General features: G+C 36.9%; 1 long non-coding RNA gene across 1 annotated transcript in view; it reads left to right on the plus strand.

Annotated features, from left to right (window-relative positions):
* The first annotated feature begins 3,640 nt into the window (after positions 1–3,640).
* The window catches only part of LOC131509052 (uncharacterized), a 45,042-nt gene continuing 31,386 nt past the window's right edge, over positions 3,641–17,296 (plus strand). Inside the window, exons 1-2 of the long non-coding RNA XR_009260277.1 lie at positions 3,641–3,836; positions 6,054–6,214. This is a non-coding gene — a long non-coding RNA (uncharacterized LOC131509052). The remainder of the gene's footprint in view (positions 3,837–6,053; positions 6,215–17,296) is intronic.

Raw genomic sequence — 17,296 nt, forward strand, 5'->3', positions numbered from 1 at the left:
GACCTGTAGGGAGAAGTAATTTTCTATTAGTGATAATTTTGAGGAAAAAGACTCAAATACTGGTAGATTATTAGATTTTAAAGACGACTATACATAAATTGAGATACAGAAGCAAGTGTAGTGACTGAGTTTCCATTCAGGGGCAAGCAATGCAATTCAATAAAAATTCATGGAACTTCAGACCCTATGCCCAGAATACAAAGTGAATAAGATGTGGTTATTCACTTGTGGTTGCTCTTGAAAAAGCTTATGATCAAATAAAAATGTAAAATTATACCCATTATCATTTTTGAAAAGTCATCAAATCCTAGGCATTAAGCTTAAGTACTTTATAAAAAATTCATCTCATTTAATCTTATAATAACTTTGTATTATCTCACTAAGCCAAAAATGTTGAGATGCTTTCCCAGCCTTCCTTGCAGCTAAGGTGCTGGTATGCAATCGCAGTCAGGATCCATCCTACTCTGGACTTTGAATTGAGATCTTGGGAATCAAAAAGCCTGAAAGGTGGTGGGGCCAGAAATTCCGGCGTCCATAAATGGCCTCTCAGGGGCATTCGGAACCTGCTATCCATGGTGTTGGTGTTAAGTGGCAGGATTGTCCTTATGGGACAGCACTTCTCTGCTCAAGTCAGTGAGGTTTTGTTTTGGTTCGTTACAACCAGGAAGTCTGGCTGACGGAGGTTTTTTTCCATGGAATCTGTGGCTTTTGAGTATTTCCGTCCGCAAAGCGGTGTGCTGCATATTGTATGTAATTATCATTTTTAGCCGCTAGATGTCACCAGCTAAACCGTATAGCATTTGTGAGACCTAGGACATGAGGCAAGCCAAAATTTAAAATGATTTATGAAAAATAGAAAACCTGAACAGACCAGTTACTAAACTAATGTGTAAAACTTTATTCAAAGACGTTTAAGAAGTGCTAAGTAAATGGATATAAGCAAAATATCAGTTTGGGGGCACCTAGGTATCTCAGTCAGTTGAGCTACCTGACTTTTGGCTCAGGGCAAGATCTCTCAGTTGGTGGGTTCGAGCCTCTCATCAGGATCCCTGTTGTCAGTGCAAAGCCCACTTCAGATCCTCTGACCCTCTCTTTCTCTGCACCTCCCCCACTCACACTGTCTCTCTCAAAAATAAAAAATAAACATTAAAATATGTGTGTATATATATGTATATATATATATATATATATAAGTTTTTAAGAATTATGGAGGTATTTTCTTCATCTGTGAATTGAATAAATATGTGTTCCTCCACAACACGAAGATGGATAAGATTGCTTATCTTAGTAACTTGAAATATGTCACACTGAAGGTATAAATTATTATTTGAAGAGAACACTATTTTCAAGAGGATATAATTTTATACATACAACAAGAATCGTGGTCCTTTAAAATGTCCCTTTTCTTTGATTTTTTATTATATTCTGCCTTAGGATAAGAAAAATGGATTTACTTGCATATGTGTTCATTAATAGGGGAGAAAAAGCTTTTATTTAAAGGTAAAATTCAGCTCATGTTAGAGAAGGCTATAAATGTATACCAAAAAAAAGTGTGTGTATATATATATATATATATATATATATATATATATATACAACCTATCAGAACACTCACTTTCTGCTTTGGGTTTTATTCAAAACATAGCTTTCCACTGATTATTGTTTCCCCTTTGGTCAGCCCCCTCATTACTGCCTGCAAATCTTCACCCATTCATTACAAAGTTACCAAGTTATTCTTTTCTCCTTATCCTGGAACATTATTATTCCCCTTATTCTGGTTACTGGAAGGTACACACTCCATGGCAGGTGGCAGGCCAAACTCCTAATCAAATGTACGGATTACACAACAAATACGGGCAAGGTAAGTAAGGAAAGTTCAGTGCCTGTGTCTTCTGCTTGCTGTATATGTCAGCTTTCTGCTTCCCACGCAGGCAGGTCACGGTGCTGGTACACCCTCTGTCACTCTCCTAATTAAACATGGCTTTCTGGGAGGAGATCCCTTCACTTGGCACCTCTGGAAAGTTTTTTGGTCCCCTGCCCCCATTATGCAGCCATTGGCTGCCTGCTTACCCACCCTTTCACCAGGGAACCTATGCACGCCTTCCCTCCCAACATGCCCTTTGCTTCAGAACTCCTCTGGACCCCCTTTAGTTCATCCTGCCCCTGCCACCCAAATCCCCACTGAGCTCTACCTGTATCTCGACCAGTCATGACAGCGTAACAGTCTGTGCAATTACCCACCCTTAACCATGAGTCACCAACAGCAACCTTCCTTTTCTTTCTTCCTCCCCCCCTCTTACAATCTACCCAGAAAGGTCTGCTTCTTTAAGCACATCTCTAATTGCTGGAATTTTAGGAAGAGTTGGCAAGATATTTGGGGTGGGGATGAGTGAGGAGTGTCACTTGGACTTCTCCCCTAAATTTTATCACCAGTTTTCTCTTCATAGGAACAGGGTTTGTTCTGGGAACATGTATGAAGAACTGGTTCCCTTCCTTCCACAGGGAAACTTCTGCGAAGACATTTTGAAGGCCCCTGAACAAATGATTCCCAGCAAAGTGGCACATCCCTGAAAACTTGAGGATAATGGGAGGTGGTTTTCTCCTCAGACCCGTGCCCTGCTGGAGAGAAGAGCCATAGTGAGGAAGGTTTAGCTGAAACTACTCTGACTCAGCTTCACAGTTCTGCTCTTCTTAGCCCACTAAAGGAGAATGTGAAAAAATAACAGAAAAGTGGGGACCGCCTTATATCAAGCAGGCCTCAACCCTTACCTCATTATGGTTCCCCCATCCTGACAGTGAAGGATGGTGAAGAAGGAGGAGGGGGGGGGCCTTGAGAGAGACAGGTGTGCCATGTGCAGATACAAGAGTCTGCAGAGAAGTTTCTATCCTCCATTTACTATTTCCCCTCTCACTCCTTCCCCACAAAAGTTTAGTTGCTTGTGACACGTTAAAAAAAAAAAAAAAAAGCAACATCCGGATTTCAGAAACTGGAGGCACTTAGAACTATGCCGTGTTATTCTCCTATTAGACAAACAATTTCACAGAATACCGACCTCACACAAGTTTAATCTCAGATTGTAATAAAATGAGACAGAGCAAGGCCACTTTTTCATTTTGTCCAAGCACACATAAAAACAAGGTCACTGTGCAACCCATAAAATATCAAACATCCTTCTCTCCTGTTGCCGGAATGGCTGCTATTCCTTACCCAAGTATGGATATGTGCTTGCTTTCTGACAACATCCAATATGGAGAAAATCTCCATTTTCTTAGACCTTCTGCCAGGTCACTCAGCTAAATCCTGAGTTCTGTCAAAGGCTCTTGCTGACAACCCTCTTACTGAGCAACCTCACAGTTTCTCATGCTGGGCATTTTCCCTTGCTGGAACCCGTAATAAACCCAACCCAGTTAACTGTAGGTGCGTTCCCAGTAGTCTTCGGGGCATTGACACCTGTGTAAAGACACTACTGAGCATTCGGGAAATTTTTATTGAGCACCTTCTATAAACCAGGTTCCCACCCTAAGTCCTAGGAATACTGATCAAAGCAAACAAAAACCCCTGCCCTACAAGGCTTGAATCTTTGCAGGGGAGACAGACAATAAACAAGATGAGTAAATAAAGTAGATAGTACCTTGGAAGGTGGTAACGGCAGAGAAAAAAATAAAGCAGGATTCATTTTAGATGGGAAGGCTTCGCTGATCTGAAAGAGAAAAGGAGTAAGCCTGGAAGTTTGGGAAAGCATGGGAGGAACACAAATGCAAAGGCCCTGAAGCAGGAGGATCTCTGCCCTGTTTGAAAAACTTCAAACAACCCGGTGACTGGATAAAAGAGAGAGGTAAGAGACAGGGTCTTGTAGGGCCTTGTTGGGACTCTGGCTTTCACTCTACGTGTGATGGGAAAGAATTAGAAAGTTTTGAGAGAAGAACGACCTGGTCTGAACTGGGCTTAACTGGATTCCTCTGGCTGCTATGTTGAGGCCAGCCTGAAAGGGAAAGGGCACAAGAGAGAAGCAGCAGAAGCCGATAAGGAGACTCTTGGAATAATCCGGAACACAGATGAATGTCGTGGAATCCAGATATTCAGAAGTTCATGGTGTTTTTAATGATCGCCACAATGAAAACTATTAATATTATAAATCTATAAATTAATCCTGCTAGTTTGCATTTAATTGTGATTGCAACTCCAAATTCTAAATAGAGGGGAATACTCTGGGAATGCTTTGAAAAACATACACACCCATCCAGTAATGTATTTGTGAAAGGAATTAATTTTCCAAATCTACAACTCTTCTTTTTTTCATGATATTGAGATTTTTTTTATCAAAACCTTTAAGGTGCCAAGTGTCTGCCTCTAAATCCATAAGGTTTAAAAAGGTATCCTCAAAGTCCTAATCCCTAAATGGGGATCCCAATGAACCCCGTTTTTTTGGAAATTTTAAAATGCAATGTTTTATTTCCAAACCTTTGAGGAAAGGGTTGGGCAAAGTGATATTTTGCTAATAATAGAACTATAAGCATAAATATTTATCAAAATGGAAGCTACAGCACGGCCACTGAGTTCAAAGCTGTACCCTCAGCTCTGCAGAACTAATTGTTAATCTGCTTTTAATAAAAGCTTATTAAAGCAAACGCCAATAATAGGCTTCTGTTTTTCCCTCTGAAGGATGTTCCTGCCTTAGTCTGATTGTCAACTGGTGTCTTATCCTGATGGTTCTTAAATTCTTCTCATGAAATATCAACATTGTGAAAATTGGCTGTTCCAGCAGGAGAAAAAATACACTTTGATGGATAGAAGTTTCTCAATTAAGTTTTTCCCCTACATTTTTCTTAAAAACTCAGTGCCATTGATTTAAATAGAATCCACTCTATGATGATATCCTTTAAGTCCCACAATTCATCATTAGGTACTGAGTTTTATTATAACTCTATTTTGTGTTACATCAAAGAGCACTGATGTCCCTCCGTCTGAACAAAATTTAAAACTACTGGACTATCTTGATTGTACAAAACCACTTCCCTTCTCTTCCCTCATTTCCTAAAAGATAAACTTAAGTTTTGTGAGTATATAAAAATGACTATTTCAGTGTCACTCTTGCTCATGGAAAATTCGCTCTTCAGTGGGAAAGGCCACATTTTTTTATGAAGCAAGAACAATTTGCATTTTATGAAATGTTATCTGAAAGAGAGTATAATTGTCCTTATGCAAGAGTGTATATACTTAGTCTTTGTCAAAAAGTATTACTTTCCTTTAGGACTTGAAATTTCTTGCAGCCAAGATCAACAGCTTTCTTGGAAAAGCACACAAAGTCTCAGGACCACGTTTTGCATAAAATGTTCCCTCTGTCAACCTGTTTTTAACTAAGCTCCTTAAAATAACATTAGGTTAATTTGAATCTTCAGCTTTCTAATTAATGTTTGTGAACAGTAAATCAATCTAGTGGTCTGTGAAATGTTACATAAGTCCTTTCAATGCCCATAGTCAAGATGATAACTTACAACACCCCCTTCCTCCAAGATATGACCCAAGTCATTGACTGGAAGAACTGGGTATTAGGCAGGGTAAACAAACAGAAACTAGGGAAGGGGAGCTGAGGCAGGACCCCAGGCCTGGGGACAGGAGCCATACTTACACAGGAGAGTTTGACCTGGATTCTTCACATACTAGGTCTGAATGTCAGGGCACAAGATTGGAGTGGAAGCTGCAGGCATGTGAGACACCAAAGGTTGTAGTCAGATCACAATGTTTTAATGTAATTTAATGGCTTAATTTTATATCCTGCCTGAGTTGTGACAGGAATGTCTTGGAAACTAAGGTTGGACTGGCTTTTTTACAAATGGCACCCATCTCTCTGTATAGCATACATATTTTAACAAGGTAAAAATCTGAGCAAGGTAAAATGTGCAGGCACAGACTCCAAATTGTTTGTAATGAGGAAAGAGTAAATGACCATGGTGCATTCCCAAAGGAAACGGAAAACTGGAAATTTCTATCTGAATTACAAATGCACAAAACTTTTTACCTAGAAATTCTGCTTCCATGTTATTCATTGCAGCATTGCCCATAATCATCAAGTTTGGAATCGAATGTCCATTATTCAGAAGTTGTGAAACTGTAGGCTTCTACCCAATGGAATATTATGCAACTATACAAAGAATGAAGTTGTTTCTACATATTGACATGGATATTCACCAGATACCATAATTATTCTTTAAGGTATATATTTGTTTTATATACATATTCATACATATATTTAACATTTTTAAGAAATAAGATGTGTATAGAATACTGCCATTATTTTTCTGAGAAAGGGATATACTTATATTTGTATTTATATTTATTTGTTCATGTATATGTATATAGTTTGAGTACTAAGAAATATATCTGGAGGGACACTCAAGGATTAATTATGTTGCTTGTCTCCAGAAAGGAGAGCTGGTGGCTGAGGGGAAAAAGTGGATGATATTTCTTTGAGTGGCAACTTCTGAGATTCTTGTCCTATGTTGATGAAGCAGTTATTCAAAACCATTATTTGAATCAAAAAATAATAGAGTTCTCTTGAAACAACAAAAAAGAAGAAGATATAAACTGATTCTGATTATAGGGAATCAGGCATGGCTTCCTGAAAAGTTAACATCTGAGTTGGATTTTATTACATAGATCATTTTTTTATCAAGTTATTTGAGAAAAGATATGCTTTTCTGAAATCTGGCAAGAAAAGCTCTTTTTAGGAAATAAGAAAGTCCCCTCCCCCCTTTATTTGTAGTTGAAGTAAATACCATCAGCCAACACTTTAAGTTACCACTGTATACTGACATGTGGGTATTAAGAGCTAATTATAGCTTGGTTAATTATCTATGGTAAAGAAAAACTAATGGTGGTTAATGGTTTAGTAGATGTTCAGTAGAAACACAGAAGATTGGCTTGAAGAAATTGATTAGTACTATTACGCACCACAAAATGCTGTGCACAATATGAGTACATTATTTCTTACAAGTGGAAAAAGATGCTATGGAGAAATAGGACTTCTCTGATTGTAAACAGTGCAAAACTCCAGTCACAACCATAAAAGTACTTGGAGGGACTGAATATGAAAAAGATGCTTTGGTTCTTCTTCTTTCCTTGACTATGTTGTAGTTTTGGAAAATTATCCAACCTAATTATAAATAACTCAGGAGGGTGGATTTTACCTATTCAACTTCAGATCATTTTTCCTTGGATTTCTTAAGCACTTTAATTCCATTGTATTTTATCCAGTTATACCTTTCTGACAAAGCTTAAATTCTGACAGTTTTTTTTCTAATTCTTCAAATGTTCCTGGCATTATTTTTATTCCTTTTTATTCTTCCTCACACTTCTCTCTAATAAATACTTTCTCAAATCTTAAATCTTACTGCTTTTACAAAATTTTGTCCAACTATCCTTTTGGGCTATTTTACAACACAAAATAAGGGCATTTCAGAGGTCGTATAACAGAAGCCAGTATGAAGCAGAGCTCAAAATCTTAGACTCCAGGGCTAGTTACCATTATCAACACACTAGAACAAGTTTCATTGTCTGTCATATTCAGTTTTTACTATTGTTGTTTCAATTAGTCTTTCCAATGTGTCACAATACTGTCTTTTGGGGGGATGATGATGACGAATAATGATTGTATATTATAAATCCAAACACAGTATAGATGTCTGTTTTCTGCTTATGAGCTACATAAAGTGTTGGCTGTTGAAAATTAAAATTATGAACTTAAATTCTAATCTTTAAAATTTATGAATATGGGATGGAATCTTGCCCACCACCCCTCCCCTCATGCCTCTCTGCAACTCTGTAACCCTCTTGCTGACATTGCCACACAGGACAGATTTTCTGCCCAAGATCTCTCTGAATTGAATTGCTCTCTGGACTTCTCACCACTGTGGTCTGATCTCCTGGTACTCAACTGAATCACACCTGAGTTTGTAGTGCCCACTGACATGGCAACTAATGTTTCCTACCTGAAATATCTCCATCAACCTTTGGTAAACCTGAACACAAACTGTCAAACTCATTAAAATTAAGCTATCTAAAAAGATTGTGGCACATGAGGAAAGCAAGAGCTTGTGAAATCATGTTTGCATGTATTTTTCTTTACTCTTTAGGTTTGGATCTTGTATGATCAGCTATGTAGCTATCTCTTATCTTCTTCCAAGGCACTAGGCTTTCACTACAGATACACCTGCTGGCTGATGATGAAACTCTTGATGTTGCAATGGGCTGTGCCAGTTAGGCTAATCTCCATCAGGTTTAAGTAACAGATAGTATGTAGTAATTATTGTGCAACCAAGTGGATTATGCTTTGTTTCCTAAAAAAATAATAACAAACTGTTGAAACACCAAATACAGTATCTAACTAATCAATAATTTGCATGCATTTTAAACAGATCATTAGAGAATGTGTCCTCTACTTTGGTTATCCATTCACATGATATGAGAACTGTGTTACATTTGGATATTGGTAAAGAAAGTTGAGTTTCTGCATTAATGGTAGTTAATGATAAATTGATACTTTTTCATACAAAGATTTTTTAATTTTTTAAAAATAAGTTTATTTAATGAAAGCCATCAATTGCTATCTAATTTTGCAAACCATATAACTTGAAAATGTTTGGAAATAGATTTTAATTTCCAAATGTAACCTTGAAAGGGTCTCCTATTACAACGAGGAAATTCAGAAATGTTCCAATTGCAGGTTCTGGGTTGGACTAAGGATCAAGTGAGGTTGTTCTGGAATGCCTATGACAGAGGTAGAGCAATTCCAACCAATTCTTGAGCCACCCTGTATAATAGGTCTAAGAAATAGAGCTCCTTGAAGAGTGAGATGTGTTGTTTTCAAATATTCTTGATAAGACGGAACATGGAACTCATTTATTTGGACCAATTATGGGCACTGGGCCTGTGCTCACTTAAAAGACTTCATTCTGTGAAAAAAAGACAACTGGAAACTGTTCCTGTCAGAAATTCGCAGCATCTACACTTCTATTATATGTTGAAAAATTCAAGGAATGTGCTACCCTAAGGAGACTAACAGTTCAACAAACAAGTAATTATAGATGATGATGTAAGTATAACTTTACTGAACTTGATGAAGCTTTTTCCGAGAAAGAACCAGGTTCACAAAGTTTATTGCTAAGAAAATACGGTAGGTATCATAACTCTCAAAAAATCGTAAAGAATATGAACTCTGAATCTCTGCACATGAATTTTTTGTAACTTGTTATTTTCTAAAGTTTTTTTTTAACTTTTTCCATTTAGCATCTTTTCAACTCTTTTCTCATGACTCCACTTAAATGTTAAAAATCTGTGAACACTTCAACATGATATCTTCCCTCCATCATCAAACTGGATTCTGATTTACAAACTAGGCTGAAATAAATCAACATCAGTATCTAGATTCAGGAACTGGCAAAGAGGTTAGAGATACCAAATTTTATTACACTATGTTATTCAGCTCATAATTCTTCAAATCTTTTATCTTACCTTTGATCTATGTAGCCAGTGAAGTAGACAAATTTTTTCTTCATCATTAGGAAATTTCTTGACTTTAAAGCTTTCTCTCTCTACATTAAATGGTTTATGATTTATCTTTCTTATATTGTTTTGGTACTTGTTCTTTCTTTTCTGGAAAATCTAAATCTGTCTATCTATGTGTATATCCTTTGCCCAATTACTAAGAGATTTCCTTATTGGAAATATCTTTTGATTATCATCTCTAAGTATTCATTCTCTTTATCAGTATTTGGAAAGAAAAAACCTATTTATATGAAAAAATCCATTTTCTGAACCCTTTTAAATGTCATATATTTCCTTAAAACTGAATTCTTTTTCCAAATAAGTTCTCTAATACTGCCCATCAGTGTAGATACGATAACAATGGAACAGATCTTTAAAAATATCCTTCATTAAAAACTATGCAAAAATAAAATCTTTAAAAAATAAAATAAAATAAAATCTTTATCCAATAAAGAAATGCTCTTATAGTCTAAATAAAACCATTTAGGTATATAAAGTTAGCTTGAGGAATCCTTCACAGCTATCAGTTATAAAAAAATATTAAAATTGTAGCTCAGTCATAAAGCCATACATTCCTGTGCTTTATTTACAGTTAGTTTTCTAATCTACTCTGAGGAACACATTCTGATGCTATTGTGAGTTAAGTATTAGGTTATGATAACCCAACATATTGCAAAAAGGTGCTTTTCAAAGAAATTATGCATGTAGAGGAGAAATGAAGCAAGCCTTGAATAGTCATTAACATGACAATCATTTTCAAAAACAAATGTATAATAAAAAACTAACTGAAATTTAACTTATAACTGTCAGTGACAAATGTATTTTGTACAGTGTTAGGTTCGTAAAAGCAAGCTCACATTTTGAAAGGTACAATATTTGAAAAGTAAATAAAGTTAGGCCAGAAAAGAAATTGGGGTATTCCAAGAAATAAAACAAAATTAGTTTTCTTCTAAGTCCCCTAAGAAAGCATATTTTTAAAAACAGTCCTTAAATTTTTTCCAACAGAACAAAAAGTATATTTTACCTTTCCTTTTGTTTGCTGCTGGCCCTTTAGTCACCTGATGCCAAGCAGAGGTTGAGTGGCAAAGGATGCCTGTGGTGGCTCAGAGAAACATGTCATTACAGGGGTGACTCAGTCCTCCAAGTTAAACTGGAGGGTTGCATTAAATCTCTTTATAACCAAACTCAGACTGTCTTAAAAGCATATTGGTATAAATGACCATTGCTTTCTGAAAATACCCAACTTAAATTCACTGACTTAAGAAGAACCTTTGATTGAAACTTTAGTTGGAAAATAGAGAGGTAAAGAAAACTATACTTAAAAGATTTCCAGATTAAAGAGAAAATAGGAGATCAAGTGCTTTGTGTACTACAATGTATATTATTTAAAAAATAGATTCTAATGGGCTGTCTTTGATCATAATGGAATAATTAACTCTTGGTAAGTCATTAACTATCATCCTGAGTAAATATAACATGAATTTACTAGAACAAATGGTTCAAGATGATGCACTAAGCACATATATTTACTGCATCATTTTCAGCATACGTCCTTAGAAAAAAAAATATTATATGGGGCATCTGGGTGGCTCAGTTAAGCATCTGACTTTAGCTCATGTCATGATCTCACGGTTTGTGAGTTCAAGCCCCACATCGGAATCTGTGCTGACAGCTCGGAGCCTGGAACGTGCCTTGGATTCTGTGTCTCCCTCTCTCTCTCTGCCCCTCCCCTACTCCTGCTCTCTCTCTCTCAAAATTAAATAAACATTTAAAAAATAAGAAGAAGAAAGAAAGAAAAAATATCGCATAAAGCTGAAAACAAGAAATGGTGACATGACCCAAAGGCTGAAAACAGATTGAATTGAATCAGAAATTTAAATTAAAAGAAAAAAAATAGTAGAAAGTTATTGCAGAGGTATGAGCTGTTCCTTCCATTAGAGAGAGAAACCCTAAGTACAGTGACAACAGATCCAAAAAAAGAAGCATGTTGAGGACTAATTATCAGAGCAATCAATAAAATATTTCTTCCAGTATAGCAGAACTGGTGAGGCCACTCAACTTCCCAGACTATGTAGACTTTATTTTTTTAGGTTTGTTTGTTTGAGTGATCTCTACACCCAATGTGGGGCTTGAACTCACAATCTTGAGATCAAGAGTCGCATGCTCTTCCAAAGGAACTAGCCAGGCACCCCTTGACCCCAGGACATTTAAAATCAAAGAAAGATCTTCCTAGGAAGGTTTCAGAGTTTGGCAATTGAACCAAATACAAAAGCAGAGCCGAACTGGTCTCCGCAGTGGGCATGGAGGGGATAAAAAAAGGAAAGGCTGCTCAACCCAAGAAGAATTACATTCCTCTTTCATGTTAAGTTTCTCCTTACTTTGATCATTGTGAGGGTCTACCAACCTGCCTGTTTTCTTTTCACTTGCTCCAGATGGCATCTGACTTGTCAACATGCCTTAGCCCCTTTAACTGTCTTCATACAGTCCACCCTCCCATTCAACCTAAGAACCCTGTTGAGTAAATATGTCCAAACACACACGGAGAGGGGAAATCCCTATGACAGTCTTTCAGTTGCTCTGGTCCTTCATGAATATAAATAGATGATCAAAGACCACCAAACATTTGATACACATGAACAATATGAAATTAATAAAAGGAACAATTGATCTTAGGGAAAGTAGAACAGAATAAAGTGTATAAGAAGAGCAACAATTAAAAAAAATCTAATTGGGGCGCCTGGGTGGCTCAGTTTGTTGAGCGCCCGACTTCAGCTCAGGTCATGATCTTCCGGTTTGTGAGTTCAAGCCCCGCATTGGGCTCTGTGCTGACAGCTCAGAGCCTGGAGCCTGCTTCGGATTCTATGTTTCCCTCTCTCTCTGCCCCTCCCCCACTTACACTTTGTCTGTCTCTCTCCTTCAAACATAAATATTAAAAAAAAATTTTTTTTTAATCTAATTGACATTCTCAGAGAGATCCAGGAAGCTACCAAATACACAAACCAAAACAAGGCTGCTATGAAAAAGGAGCAATTTCATTACAGACACACAAAAAAAGAGTTCTTTGGAATTAAAAATTTGAGTGTCAAAATATGATGAAGATTAAACTAGTATTCTAGAAGAAAAGGTGAGTGAATCTATAATACAAAGAAAAAAGACAAAGACTTAGAATACACGAAAGGAAAACAACATTGAGTACAGATCTAGAACTAAGATCCATCTAATAGTAATTTCATGAGTGGATAGAAGAGTATGGAAGAAAGGAAGCCACTGAAAAATAATGAAAGAAAATTATCCTGAGCTGAAGGTGAGACTCTAAAAGAGAAAGCTAAAAATAAAGAATATATCCAATTTAAAATAAAGATAATGGGGCGCCTGGGTGGCTCAATCGGTTAAGCGGCCGACTTCGGCTCAGGTCATGATCTCGCGGTCCGTGAGTTTGAGCCCCGCGTCAGGCTCTGTGCTGACAGCTCGGAGCCTGGAACCTGTTTCAGATTCTGTGTCTCCCTCTCTCTGAGTCTCCCCCGTTCATGCTCTGTCTCTCTCTGTCTCAGTAAACGTTAAAAAAATTTTTTTGTAAATAAAGATGATGACAAAAATTTATTAAGACCCAGTATAATTATGACATTCTGCTTCTGATTGTGAGGTGAAACAATTAAGAAAGTGGGGGAAAAACAAGTGTCTGATCAAAAAATTGTGTCCAAATAAAAGATACTGTGATTTTTTAACAATTAATGGGAGGTAAGACATAACACTGCTCTAATCAGACAAAGGGTCATTGTTTAGGCAATTCAGTAAAGGGATGGTCACTTTCAGAGTTTCTAACAGTGACTACTAACCATCTTGGAAAACATATTTCATTTACTAATGTGATTTATAGAATTTATACGCTGTTTTGCTCACAGATGTATCCTTTATTAATGTCTCTTAGAGCATTATAGCACAGGAATAGAGTTTAAGTTTTGATCTTTTATAAGAAAAATAGATGGGGCACCTGGGTGGCTCAGTCGGTTGAGCGACCAACTTCGGCTCAGGTCATGATCTCATGGTTTGTGAGTTCAAGCCCCGTGTCAGGCTCTGTGCTGACAGCTCAGAGCCTGGAGCCTGCTTCTGATTCTGTGTCTCCCTCTCTCTCTGTCCCTCCCCTGCTCATGCTCTGTCTCTGTCTCAGAAATAAATAAATATAAAAAAAAAAAATTAAGACCTAAATGTGAGACAAGAACCCATCAAAATCCTACAGTAGAAAATGGGCAGCAATATCTTCAACCTAGGCTGCAGCAACTTCTTATTTGACATGTCTCTAGAGCCAAGGGAAATAAAAAGAAAAATGAGCTATTGGAATCTCATCATGATAAAGAGCCTCCGCACAGCAAAGGAAACAACAAAACTAAAAGGCAACCGATGGAATGGAAAAAGATATTTGCAAATGACATATCAGATGAAGAATTTACCAAACTCAACACCCCAAAAAACAAATAATCCAGTGAAGAAATGGGCAGAAGATATGAACAGACACTTTTCCAAAGAAGACATCCAGATGACTAACAGGCACATGAAAAGATGCTCAACATCACTCATCATCAGGGAAATACAAATCAAAAACCACAATGAGATACCACCTCACACCCATCAGAATGGCTAAAATTAACAGCTCAGGAAACAACAGATGTTGGCAAGGATGCAGAAAAGGGAGAACCCTCTTCTCAGCATTTGTGGGAATACAAACACTGATACTCTGTGCAGATACTCTGGAAAACAGTATGGAGGTGATCAAAAAATTAAAAATAGAACTACCTTACAACCCAGCAATTGCATTACTAGGAATTTATCCCAAGGATACAAAAGTGCTGATTCAAGGGGCACAGGCACCCCAATGTTTATAGCGGTACTATCAACAATAGACAAATTATGGAAAGGGCCCAGTCCATCGACCGATGAATGGACAAAGAAGATAAGGTATACACACACACACACACACACACACACACACACACACAATGGAATACCACTCGGTGATAAAAAAAGAATGAAATGCTGTCATTTGCAACAACGTGGATAGAAATAGAGGGTATTATGCTAAGTGAAATAAGTCAGTCAGAGACATTTGATTTCACTCATATTTGGAATTTGAGAAACTCAACAGATGAGCATAGGAGAAGGGAAGGAAAAATAAGATAAAAACAGAGAGGGAAGCAAACCAAAAGAAACTCTTTTTAAATTATTTTTTTTAATTTAAATCCAAGTTAGTTAACGTATAGTGTAATCATGATTTCAAGAATAGAATCTAGTGATTCACCACTTACATATAACACCCAGTGCTCATCCCAACAAATGCCCTCCTTAATGCCCCTCACCCATTTAGCCCATCCCCCCTACCCAACACCCTGGCAGCGACGCTCAGTTTGTTCTCTGTATTTAAGCATAAGAGACTCTTTCTTAAATATGGAGAACAAACTGAAGGCTTCTGGAGGGGAAGTGGGGTGGGGGGATGGGTTAAATGGGTGATGGGCATTTACTAGGGCACTTTTCAGGAAGAGCACAGGGTGTCTTATGTAATAGATGAATCATTGGGTTCTACTCCTGAAGCCAAGACAACACTGTATGTCAACTAACTTGAATTTAAATTTAAAAAAAAGAAGAAGAAGAAAAATAGAGGTGTGCCTATTCGTCTTTGGATCAGACATGATTGATGACTTCCCATTTTTATGAGACAGTTGACAAAGTGTTATAGTCTGGAAAACCCAAATTATGCAAGCCAAAATAAATTACAACAAAATTAAATGTTTTTCCTAATCTGTTTTAACTTGTGCAGATTTTTTTTTTTTTTTACAAAATAAAGTTTTGAAGAATCGGCTGTTAGAAATGTGGTAGTTTCTTGAGTTTTAGTTTCTTTTGCTATTAAATTTAAGTGACATAAAGTGTAATGTTTTTTATTAAGAATAAAATGATTATCTGTGGGTTCTAGGATTGGGATGTTTCCTATTTTCTTCCAGGTATTTTCTATATGTTTTCCCTTTTTATCTCATCTACCTTAATTCTTCTTCTTATGCCCTAATTATTTTGGAGGCACTGCAAATTTAAACAATAGAGACCAGTGATGTGTGTCCTATACTTGATGCAGTCACTGGTTAGTGGGTAAAATTGGCTATACCTCTCGTTCTCTCCGTATCTTATTTTCTTCATTTTCAAATGGTGATATTTATTAATGTATGCCTTTTCCTTCTTTAATGGAATTCATTGCCTGTCAAAACCCTGATATCATAAAGATGAAAAACGTATCACTAAAGGATAAGAGCCATCCCTTTTCCTTATCAGGGCTTAGTGCCACCTTGAATAGTTGTAAAAATCATTTCTTGTTCAGGCACAAGAATTCAATCACTGTAATGTCAGCCTTGGTGCAGCAGGATACCAACAAAATAGAGGAATTTAGCAAATAGCCCTAAATTTAACTTACTCTATTTCACTGCCTCTTTAACTTTTACTTCTCCTGAAAGTGAATGAATGAATAAATGCACAAACAAGTGAAGTCTGAATCTGAGTGTGATCTATCCATCCACACTCTTTATGTACACCAAGATGAAGTGCATGTGAAAGTGCAATATTTGGAGAGCGTCAGACAGAAAAATATTTTCTCTAAGCTAAGGGAAATAGTACTTGGGATACTATAACCCATTTTGTTTATGAAAGAAATTGGTCTGGATTGTAACGAGGTCAGCCCAAGTAACCACATAGATTTTTCTTTTTTCAAAAAAAAATTTTGAACATTTATTTGTTTTGAGAGAGAGAGAATGAGCACAAGCAGGGGAGGGGCAGAGAGAGAGGGAGAGAACGAATCTGCACTGTGAGCATAGAGCCCGACGTGGGACTTGATCTCAAGAACTGTGAGATCATGACCTGAGCCTAAACCAAGAGCTGGACACTTAGCCAACTGAACCACCCAGACACCCCGACCCCATGAATTTTTCAAATGACTTACCATGCATTGAGAACTGAAGGGAAATGAATTGCTTAGATACAGTATACTTTACTAAACCAACAAATATCAAATCAAAGAATTTCCTATATGAATTCCATTTTATGGGAATCTAACAGGGCCTACCTTCTGATAAGGATGATTGCCAAATCAATTACTAAGAGCCCTAGTGATATTTCTCATAAAATTGAACCCTACAGCATTCAGTATAGATTCCCTTTTGCCCTATGACTTAGTATCCTGGGTTCACTTGAATTTTTTAGAAATTCCCAATCCATGAAACACAAAAGCTAGAACATAATGGTTGCTTCTTTAGCTCCCATGTTATTGTCTGTTCCATATCCCATATGACCTTACTACAAATTTTCCAATTTGTTATACATTATTGGAGTTCTCAATAACATTGTAGCAATATCGATCTAATCCTAATAGATACTCTTATTTCTATCCAATTTAAGTGTGTATTTATTTTTTTTAATGTAGATATTATATCTTATTTGACTGGCTTTCCTCCAGAAGTTTCTCATTAATTATTAATAAAAAAAAAGGAAGTACCTTCGCTCAGACTCTTAATTCAAATAAACTTAATGACCTGTCTCTCCATTCCGTTTGCTTTTCTTCCTGCATCAGTCACACTGGCCTTCCTGATGTCCTGAAACACTCCAGATCTGCTCCCATTTACAGGTTTTGTTGTTGTTGTTGTTGTTGTTGTTTTGTTGTTGTTGTTGTTGTTTTAATGTTTATTTATTTTTGAGAGAAGAGAGAGCACTCGAGCAGGGAAG

The sequence above is a fragment of the Neofelis nebulosa genome, chromosome 4, assembly GCF_028018385.1.
Source record: "Neofelis nebulosa isolate mNeoNeb1 chromosome 4, mNeoNeb1.pri, whole genome shotgun sequence".
Taxonomy (NCBI): domain Eukaryota; kingdom Metazoa; phylum Chordata; class Mammalia; order Carnivora; family Felidae; genus Neofelis; species Neofelis nebulosa.